Raw genomic sequence first — 11,847 nt, 5'->3', positions numbered from 1 at the left:
TAGTGTAATCACATCTCTCTATTTTCCTATATTCCTCTAATAAGTCCTCACTTATTGAAAGTGAAAGTAAGACTATAGGACATTTCAAGAACTATAGAAATTGAGTATTGGAGGTGTTTCATAGCTAATCTAGTCTAGGTTCTTCATTTTACAGATTAGAGACTTCTTCAGGGTTCCACAGATAAAGGCAGTTAGGTAACTTAGGGAATAGAATACTGTACTTAGAGTCAGGAATTAGAATACTGCCTCAGATACTTACTGTAAGCAAGTCACATTCTTACTATCATCATTGTCCTTGTCATCATCATCATCATTTATATACTGCTTTAATCTCATTTGATCTTCACAACAATCCTGGGAGTTAGATGCCTGTAAGTAAGTATTACAATTATTTTCGATTTACAGATGAGGAAATTGAGTTAGAGGTTAAATAATTTGACCAGAGTTACACAGATAGTTAAGTGTTTGTGACTAATTTGAACTCAGGTTTTTCTTACTTTCTTAATGCAAATGGAGAGTTTTATCCTTTATACCACTTATCTGATGCCTCAGTTCCCATATCTGTAAATAATAATATGTATCTTCTAGGGTTGCTTTGAGGATGAAGTGAGATAGTATGTATAAATTGCTTGGCAAATATTGAAACATTATGTACATGATAGCTATTCATGTATCACAAGTGAGACACGGAACTAAGCTTTTAAATTTAATGGCTTTTGCACTATATAGTTGAATGCTAGACTTCTTTCTTAAGAAAAAATAAATCATGTAAATACTATAGAAACTATTTAAAATGTTATTGCAGGAAAAATTTACTATTGTATATCTTTTAGTATAATTTTATAAATGAGTATAAGATTATTATTCCTAAATTTGACTTAATCACACATATACTATTATGAAACACAGGATCATAGATTCAGAACTTGAAAGGCTTTTTGAGGTCATATAGTCTAACCCCATACTTTTAGAAATAAGAGGAAACTGAGGTCAAGAGAAATTAAATGCATCATTTAAGATCACAAAGGAAGCAAGTGGCAGACCCATTATTTTAATTTAATTCTAAATCCAAGAATCTTTTCATAGTTTCATGCAGCAAGTAATTTTTGAATTTTTATTGTTGCTATTATTGTGGTTAAGTAATCTCTTGTGCTGATTTAAAAAATGAATTACCATCAAACAAGATAAAAAAAGCTTATTAGATATAGCAGATATTGATCATAAGCAAAGAATGTAGAATCTTAGGTTTGAAAGAGATGTGTAGATATCATGCCTCTTTCATCATGCACTTCAAATATGTAAGCCCCTAAGCCATATAAATAAATGAGTATTGGTACCATGTAAAATATATCATATGGAAGACTTTCACAGATTTTTTTTAACAAAGCCTTTCTAATGTCTTGGAACAAACACCAACACTATCAGGAAATCTCCATTAGTGTTATATTAAAACCTTTCATGCTTTCATGTAAAATTTTTTTTCATACAGATGAAAAATAATAGATCATCAACTTCTATTTATATTCATAATGATGTTAAATAGTTCTTACTACTTTTAAATTCTAATACTTAATATAAATTAAATGGAGCCCTTTCCTTTTTTATCTCTTTTAAAAAGATTTATTTATTTTTGTTTTATTTGAGATCAGAATTGATATCCCTGCTTTCTTTTTACTTCAGCTGAAACATAATAAATTCTGTTCCAGTCTTTTATCTTTACTCTGTGTGTCTCTGTGTTAAATGTGTTTCTTGTAAATAACATATTGTAGGATTCTGGTTTTTATTCCACTTTGATATTCTTTCTGTTTTATGGGAGAATTCATCCCATTCATGTTTACAGTTATGATATATATACACACACACATACTAAGGAGGTTAGTAGAATAGTAGAATCCCAGAAAACCTAGATATAAAAGATCTCTGGAGAAACTTGAATGGAAACAGAAAGGAATACACCTTTTTCTCAGAAGTACATAGCAACTATACAAAAATTGACTGTGTATTAGGGCATAAAAATCCCTCTTTTTTATAGGGATATATCAAATGCTGAGAGGCAGAAATAGTAAATGCTTCCCTTTTAGACCACAATGCACTAAAAATTGTTTTCAATAAAGAACCAAGGAAAGATAGACTAAAAATCAATTAGAATTTAAATAATCTAAATCTAAAGAATGAATGGGTCAACTAAAAAATCACAGAAACAATCCATGACAATAATGGGGCAATATACCAAAATCTTTGGGACACAGCCAAAGCAGTTCTAAAGAGAAATTATATATATATATATATATAGCTACATGAATAAAATAAAGAGGAGATCAATGAACTGGACATGCAACTAAAAAAGCTAGAAAAAGAACAAATTTAAAAACCTCAATTAAATAACAAATTAAAAATTCTGAAACTCAAAGGAGTGGTTAATAAAATTGAAACTAAGAAAATTATTGAACTAATTAATAAAACTAAAAGTTGGTTTTATGAAAAAAAAATTAGATAATTCTTTGGTTAATTTGATTAGAAAAAGGAAAGGAAAAAACCAAATCATCAGCATCAAAAATGTAAAGGATGAACTTACCACCAATGAAAAAGAAATTAAAGCAATAATTAGGAGCTATTTTTGTCTAACTGTATGGCAACAAATATGACATCTAATTGAAATAGATAAATATTTACAAATATGCAAATTGCCATGGTTATCAGAAGAGGAAATAAATTGCTTAAATAATCAGTCCCATTTTAGAAAAATAAATTGTGGGGCAGCTAGGTGGTGCAGTGGATAGAGCACCAGCCCTGAATTCAGGAGGAGCTGAGTTCAAATGTGGTCTCAGACACTTAACACTTCCTAGCTGAGTGACCCTGGGCAAGTCACTTAACCCCAGACTCAGGAAAAAAAAAAAAAAAAAAGAAATTGAACAAGCCATTAATGGATTAATGTACTGTCTAACAATGAATCTCCAGGACTAGATGAATTTATAAGTGAATTCTACCAAACAGTTAAAGAACAATTAATTCCAAAACTATGTAAAGTATTTGGAAAAATATGTAAAGGAGAACTGCTGCCAAATTTCGTCTATGACACAAATATAGTGCTGATCCCTAAACCAGGAAGAACCCATAACAGAGAAAGAAAATGACCAATCTGCTTTATCAATATTGATGCAAAATTTTAAATAAACAAAGAGTTTACAGCAATTTATCAGCATGATAATACACTGTGAGATTTTTACCAGGAATGCTGGGCTGGTTCACTATCAGGAAAGTTATTATTGTAATTGACTGTATCTATAACAAAACCATCAGAAATTATATGATAATCTCCACAGATGCAGAAAAAGTTTTTGACAAAATAGAGCACCCATTCCTATTAAAAGCACTAGAGAGCATAGGGATAAAGAGAGCTTCCAACAGCAAAGCATTATTTGTAATGGAGAGAAGCTGTATGCATTCCCAGTAAGATCAGGAGTAAAACAAGGATGCTCATTATCACTACTATTCTTCAACATTATCCTAGAAATATTGGCTTTAGCAATAAGAAAAGAAAAAGAAATTAAATGAATTACAATAGGTAGTGAGAAAATAAAACTATCACTTTTCACAGATGATATGATGATATACTTAGAAAATTTTTTAAAAATCATCCAAAAATCTACTGGAAGCAATTTATAGTTTTAGCAAAGTTGCAGGATATAACAATCATCAAATCATCATCATTTTTCTATGCTACTGAAAAAGTGTAACAGCAAGAGATAGAAAAAAATTCCATTTAAAATAACTGTAGACAAAATAAAATATTTCAGTGTCTGTCAAGACAAACCCAAGAACTATATAAACACAAATTGCAAAACACTTATCACACAAATAAAATCACATCTAAATACCAGAAAAAATATCAATTGCTTATAGATAGGTCAAGCAAAATATAATAAAAATGATAATTCTGCCTAAATTGGTCTACTTATTCAGTGCTATGTCAATCAAAATGCCAAAAAATATTTTATAGAACTAGAAAAATAACAAAATTCATTTTAAAGAACAAAAAGTCAAGAATATCAAGAGAATTAATGAAAAAATACAAAAATTGATGATCTAATACCAGACATAACTGTATTATAAAATAGCTGTCATTAAAACCATTTTATTGGCTAAAAAAAAAAAAAAAGAGTGGGGGATCAGGGCAATAGATTAAATACACACTACCCAATAATCAAGGCCTATAGTAATCTAATTTTTGATAACCTCTCCCCTAAACTCCAACTTGTAGAAAAACTCACTATTTGACAAAAATTGTTGGGAAAACTAGAAAATAATATGTCAGAAACTAGGAATAGCATATACCTCACATCCCTAGCAAAATAAGGTCAAAATGAGCACATGATTTGGGCATAATGGGTGACATCATAAGCAAATTAAGAGAACAAGAGATAATTTACCTATCAGATCTTCGGAGAAAGAATTTATAACCAAAGAAAAAACAGAGAATATTATGAAAGGGGAAATAGATAACTTAAATTATATTCAATTAAAAGGGTTTTGCACAAACAAAACCAACATAAGCAAGATTAAAAGGAAGTACAAAGGTGGAAAAAAAAATTTTGCAGCCAGTATTTCGGAAAAAGGTCTCATTTCTAAAATATGTAAAGAATTGTGTTAAATTCATAAGAATACAAATTCCCCAATTGATAAATGGTCAAAAGATATGAGCAATTTTTAGATGATGAAATTACAGTCATCTATAGTTGTATTTAAAAATGCTTTAAATCACTATTGATTCAGAAAATACAAATTAAAAGAACTTTGAAGTGAGGTGAAGTGTTCCACCTCACACTTCTCAGATAAGATGACAGGAAAAGAAAATGATAAATGTTAGAGGGAATGTGGACAAACTGGGACATTTATGCATTGTTGGTAGATTGTGAAATGAAATCATTGTGAAATGAAAACCATTCTGGAGAACAATTTGGATCTACGCTCAAAGAGCTATAAAACTGTGCATACCCTTTGACCCTTTAGTGCCACTACTGGATCTGTATCCTCAGGAAATCTTAAAGGAGGGGAAAGAAGGCAAAGATGCTTGTAGCAGCTCTTTTTGTGATAGCAAAGAATTTCTATCACATCTACAATGTAGATGTCCATCAATTGGGGAATAGCTGGACAAGTTGTGGTATATAAAGATAATAGAATATTATTATCCTAGAAAACTGATGAACAAGCTGATTTCAGAAAGGTCTGGAAAGATTTATAGATCTAATGCTGGGTGAGACAAACAGAATCAGGAACATTTTCTACACAATAGCAAGAATATGAAATGGTCATCTATGAAAGATGGTCTTCTCAGTGGTTCAATAATACAAGCCATTCTCAATAGATTTTGTATGGAAAATGCTATCTGCATGCAGAAAAAAGAACTATGAAGATTGAATGTAAATCAAATGCATACCATGTTAACTTCTTTTTTTTCCCCTCTCCCATGGTTTTTCCCTTTTCTTCTGATTTTTCTCTCTCAACATGATTCATAAAGCAATGTGTATTAAAGTTTTATTAATGAATTAGTTTTAAAAAGGAAATTAAACAATGTAGCTTCATAGATTCAATAGAAACAACAATATTTTCTTTATCAAAAACTCATTGACATACTTTTATAATAACAATGGGCATATGTATATATAATTCAATGATTTAAATTTTGCATATGACTGTACATAGATTATTTCACCTGACTTTTGGAAACTCTGTGAGGAAGGCAGTGACAGCATTATCATTCCCATTTTACAAACAAGCTAGGCAAAGTAATTAGACTATGGTCACATATCTGTGTCAGACAGACACATGTTGACTTTTTTAGTCTATTCACTTTGCTAAGTTGTAAGAATATTTATATATTTATAGAGCACTTCATGGTTGTTGTTGTTGTTTTCTTAAACAACCTTACAAGGAAAAGAGTTAAAATATTACTATCCTCTATATACACATTTGGAAATTGTTGCTAACTAACCCTCAGTTAGTAAATTCAGTAGTGAAACAAGAAAAGATCACAGAACTTGACCAGGACTACATAACTAGTAAGTCTCCCAAATAAGATTTGAACCCAAATTTCTTTTCATTTAAAATATAACACTTCTCTCCAGCCCCATGTTGTCAAAAATTTAAACAAACCCATAAAACTCATATATGCAGTAAAATGTATAAAAGATGATAATTAAATTTTAAGCAATAGTAGATTTTAAAAAAGAAACACATGGCCCATTTTGGGGAAGAAATACTATAATTGACTGATTTAGAATTTAGAGTGCATTAAAATTCCTTTTCTTAAAGTTTTTTGCAATATTTCAGAGGCATGTTTTATCTTACATAATCTCTATGCATACTATTTTGATTTCAATGAACATTTATTAATCTCCTACCATGAGTTATTAGAGCAATAAAAAAATTCATTTATTTTTATATGGTTTTAGAATAATGCCCTTTTTAGTATCACCAGTTCTAAAAGATTATAAGACTTGGCTAGACTGCAAACTTGAAGTAATCAAACCTAAATTCACTAGTAGTGGCAACCCTAAGCACAAATTAGTTGAAAGAAAGGGAAAGAAAATCCTTACGTCTTGAAACTACTAGTGATTTTTGGAACATGGAAAACACCATACAATTTCTTAGATCTCTCTAGCCTGAACATCCCATTTTAGCCAGTAGTGAATTGAGTTGCCATACATTTGCATTATTAATATAGGATATACATAATGATAATCTGATTGTCCCAATTTGTGCCATAAGCAGTCCTCGTCCATATGTATATTCATATGTTGATTTGTTGGCTATTTCCATTTGCATAGTTTTGGATCTCTGTGAAAAATCTATGGACTGGTCTGATGCTTGATGAAATTACATAATGACATAATGAAAAGGAGTTTCTAGAGACCCTCATCTATGTGTATTTGTACTTGCATTTTTAATAGATTTTTATTGACAAAACCTATGCATGGGTAATTTTTCAACACTGACCCTTGCAAAAACTTCTGTTCCAACTTTTCCTCTTCTTCCCTCCACCCCCTCCCCTAGATGGCAGGTAGTCCCATATATGTTAAATATGTTAAAGTATATGTTAAATACCATATATACACACATATATATATATATGCAATTGTCTTGCTACACAAGAAAAATCATATTCAGAAAGAAGTGTACTTGCATTTTTTAAACTTCTATTTGTACTTGATCAGATATTCTTCATGAAACTGATGAACATGTATCATGTTCATAGTGTTGATGTGTTCTTTATGTTTCACTTAAACTGCTATTCAAATAATTGGGCTAATCTCTGTAGTTATATCTTTCAAAGCATAACATCTTTGTTATGGGGTTAAGTGACTTGTCCAGGGTCACATTCTAAAAAGTGTTAAATGTCTGTGGTCGAATTTGAACTCAGGGCTAATGCTCTGTCCACTGTGCCATCTAGTGGCCCCTCAAAGTGCACCATGTACACCATCTTAACATACACATTGAAACCTTATCTTATATTGAGTCTTCAGAGATGTATTCCTGACAATCCTTTTTTTTTTTTTTTTTTTTTTTTTTTTTTTGGTGATGCAGGCAGCTGTTTGGAGAGAATGGGGGATGTTGGGAATATGAATCTTGTATACCTTATACTTCTCAAAATATTATGTTACTAGGAAGATGGGAGAAAACCATATTAAAACCTGTCTTCCTTTCTCATGTTTTTTCAAGTATGTCTTTAATGCACATGTGGTTTTAAAGAGATAAAAGTAGGATAATATTGTTTGATACTTTAAGAGTTCTTATTTATTGTTATTCTTGTTTTTTTTTGGCAGCAATGTAACTTATGATCTTTAACATTGTAAAGTCTTTCACTTTTTGTACTATATTAAATATTGTCCTTTTCTTATAAAATTGTAATACTTCCAGCAGGGATTTTTCCTATATATATTCCAGACTTTATCTTGTTATCTGCTATTTTAGCATCATCACATAGGGCATCAGCCTCTGAAGTGTTAAGAATCCAAAGTTCTATTGTCACCAATGTCTAATTACTGAGATATTCAATAAGATCAAGTGGCTCTTTACCATCTCTAGAATCAAACAAGAAATCCTCTTTTTTGGCATTCAAAGGCCTTCATAATTTGATTCGTGCTTACTATCTTTCCAGTCTTCTTACACCTCATATTACCCTTTCCATCCTGCTCTGGACTCTAATGGCTCAAATAAAACATTCCACTTCTCAGCTCCAGGCATTTTCATTGGCTGTCCCTCATTCCTGAAATACTTGATCTCTCTCTTAATCTCTACTACATCTCTCTCTCCTTGCTTTCCTGATTTCTTTTAAGTGCCAGTTAAAATTCTATCTTCTCCTGAAAGCCTTTTCCAACCCCTTTAAATTCTAATGTCTTCTTTCTTTTTAAATTATTTCCTATTTACCCTGGATGACTTGTCTATGCATATGAGTATATGTGTATACAAATACATTATTTGCTTGATTACTCTCTCCCCCCATTAGTCTGAAGCTCTTTATAGCTAATTCTACACTTCCCATCTGCAACTCTGCTTGGTTTGAACTCCAAGCATGTGATGCTCTTTCAGTATAAGCTGATTACCTGAAATCTTATCCTCCTCCTAAAGCTTTGTTTTTTGTAGGGCTGGATATGAACTCTCCAGCTAACTCTCCATTTTCCATCTGTAGCTCTGTTTGGTTTAAATCCCAAGAAAGATGATGACTTAATGCTAGATGTCTCCCCCCAATCCTTTCCTACTTTTCACCTTTTGCGTGTCTTTCCCACTAGATTGTAAATTTCTTGAAGGCAATAATTGACTTTCTTTTCCTTTTTTCTATCACTGGAACTTTACACAGTCCCTGGCAAATAGAAGATGTTTAATAAATGTTTAATGTTTTGGATTGGATCTTTGAATGCAAGAGTTTTCTTTTTGCCTTTCTTTGTATTTCCAGTGCTTAGGTAAATGTCTGCCATACTTTAAATATTTAATAAATGTTTATTTATTAAGGTTGATGTCATCTACAGATGCTGATGATAAAAATGCTGATGGTTGCATTTTATATTCTATTTTCCCCCTACAGATTCTCTTTTAATGCTCTGTCTTAGTTTTCATATTAAGCTTTTCATAGGCTTGTTTATACATCTACTTACTTTTTGTTATTTAGTAAGGGGACATTTTCCTCCTACATGTTTTTAAATGATCTTATACTCTGAATTGCTGTTTCTTTTGGCTATCATATCTTTTTCATTGGCAGGATGTCAAATATTTAGCAGTTGATGAACTTTTGGGCTGTTTTGGCCGTCTTCCTTAGGAAAATCTTTTGTATATGTTGTATTGCCATTAGGAATGGCAATGGAACCAATGTATTTTTTTCAGTTTTCCATTTTTCAGAGTCAAGAATTTGTTTAAATGAATCAGGTTGATTGCATTCTAATTCTTCAATATTTAGTCACATACTTCATTCCCTAACTTTAATGTTTATTTTATCTTTTCTTGAACCATTTGATGTGACCAGTTCATCTAACTTCTCAGACTGCATATTTTGAATTGATTCCTATCAGTTGTCAGCCATTGTCTGTCTGTTAATGCCCTGTAACTTATGTTAAGAACAGAAGCGTCTTTGAATAGTTGTCTGAATGCCCTATAATTCTGAGATTCTTTTATTGCACATAAAATTATGGTACAAATAAGGATATAATATATGTATGTGAAATATGAATCTGATCTGTACATCAGAAAGATTATTTTGGTACTTATGTGAAGGCTGAATTTGAAAGGGAGAGACTAAAGGAAGGTGAATAATTGTCCAAAATAGTCTACATAAAGATGATGAGGTTCTGAACTAAGGGGTCAATGTGAAGAAGAGGGGACAATTATAAGTGATATTGTAGAAATAAATTGTTAAGGTTTAGCCACTGATTAAATGTAAAGAATATGGACAAGAGCAAAATCAGAAGTTATTTCATCCTGAATAACTTGGAAGATGGTGGTGCCATGAAGAAAACAGAAAATTTGAAAGGACAATTTTAGAAGGAAAAATGATGAGGTGAAGGGAAAAAAGATATTGGATGATTAGGCTTAACTGATTCTTTGATGAGTTCAACAATTTTAACACAAAAAGAAAAGTAGGGAGTTAAGAAATTGTGTATTTAGTCTTAAGCTATAGATAAATGACAATAAGTATTTGAAAATACATTTCACTTTGTATGGATGTGATTTTAGCTATTCTAAGTATTCCCGGTTTCAAATTGCTCTGTCTTATGACCTATTTCACCAAATCTTTTGTTCAAATATTTTTTGGGAAATGTATCTAGATAAAGGCTATTGATAGGCTACACCCTTTCAGATTCTCACTTCAACTTACTCTTGACCCTTCTTTGGCTATGTGTAGAAGAAAAATAAATTGAAAGTATCAGATTATCTTGCATGTCTCCTGAGGAACTTGGATTTAGGATGAGATGCAGCAGTTAAATGAGAACATGGAATAACTAAATATTTTAAGATTAGAAAAGGAGTATAACAATTACCACCTTATTTATTTAATTTATCTACAGAGTATACCATATGAAATATCAGGCTAAATGAATCAAAAGCCAGAATTATAATTCCCAGGAGAAAAATCAACAATATCCTATATGCAGATGATACAGCTCAACATAAAATAAATAAATAAATAAAAACCCTAAGAACTTGTCAACTGGTCCCATCACTTCCTAGCAAATAGAGGCACAAAGAATGGAAGCAGTGTTACAACTTACAATGTAAAAAGACATTTGAAATCTTTTTAGATATAAGAATATCAGTTTCTTTATCTGTGAAATGAAAGAATTAGGCTAAATGATCTCCCTTCTAGTTCTGGCATTATGTGGGCAATAAAGGGAATTTTTTTTCCTAAATCATGTAGTTGGGTATCAGTTGCTAGTAAGCTATCTAAGAGTCTTTGCTTCATTCTGGTTATCTTTCTTTGAATATTGTTCAAGTTATCAATGTACTTTCTAAAATGTAATAATTGAAATTAAATACAATCTTCTAGTTATGATTTGATCAGCAAATAATATATTGGGACTATCATCTCATTTACTATGGATATTGAGCCTTTTATTATTAAATTTGAGATAGGATTAACTTTTTTAGTTTCTTTGTATTAATTTTGCTCATTCTTTCTATGTACTTACATACATATATGCCATCTGCACAAATAGAATGGAAACTCCTTCAAGGAGATTTTTCTTTTGTTTTTAGATGACCAACATTTAACACATACTTTGCCCATAGTAGGCAATCAATCAATCAATCACTTAGCATGTACTAAGCACCTAGACACTGTGCTAATTCCTAGGGATACAAACAAAAGCAAAACAACAACCACACAATAAGAATGGAGTGCCAAATCGTCTTACCTGTCTCCTAAGAAACTTGAATTCCTCATCAGCTCATTAACTTCCAAGATTAAAGATCAGAAGGAACAATGGTCAAACAATTATGTACATAGTACATGAACAAATTCATTGAGAAAGGAAGGAAAGAATGAGATCTGCTATTGCAATAATCCATTATAGATATAAGGTATCAGGGAGAACAGCAGGAGATAAAGCCAGGAATGTGAAATGAAAGCTATTTGTGAAAGGCCTTGGATTTTTGGCCAATAAGCTTTGTTTTATTTGGAAGGTGGATGGACTAATGGAAAATCATTATTAAAATTTAAACAGATCAATGACCTGAACAACTCTGCATTATGATTGCCTCAGTAGCCAGATTGGAGTCAGAGAGAGTAATGAAAGAGCAAAGATGAGCAGTAATGAAGATGTGAATGAAAAATAATAATTATAGCTAATACAACTAATT

General features: G+C 31.2%; 1 long non-coding RNA gene across 1 annotated transcript in view; it reads left to right on the top strand.

Annotated features, from left to right (window-relative positions):
- Window positions 1–241: 241 nt before the first annotated feature.
- LOC141563580 (uncharacterized) overlaps window positions 242–11,847 on the top strand; it is a 247,753-nt gene continuing 236,147 nt past the window's right edge. The window contains exon 1 of the long non-coding RNA XR_012488460.1: window positions 242–371. This is a non-coding gene — a long non-coding RNA (uncharacterized LOC141563580). The remainder of the gene's footprint in view (window positions 372–11,847) is intronic.

The sequence above is a fragment of the Sminthopsis crassicaudata genome, chromosome 3 (assembly GCF_048593235.1).
Source record: "Sminthopsis crassicaudata isolate SCR6 chromosome 3, ASM4859323v1, whole genome shotgun sequence".
Taxonomy (NCBI): Eukaryota; Metazoa; Chordata; class Mammalia; order Dasyuromorphia; family Dasyuridae; genus Sminthopsis; species Sminthopsis crassicaudata.
Note: the sequence above shows the minus strand (reverse complement) of the source record. Positions and strands in the feature narration are given on the sequence as shown.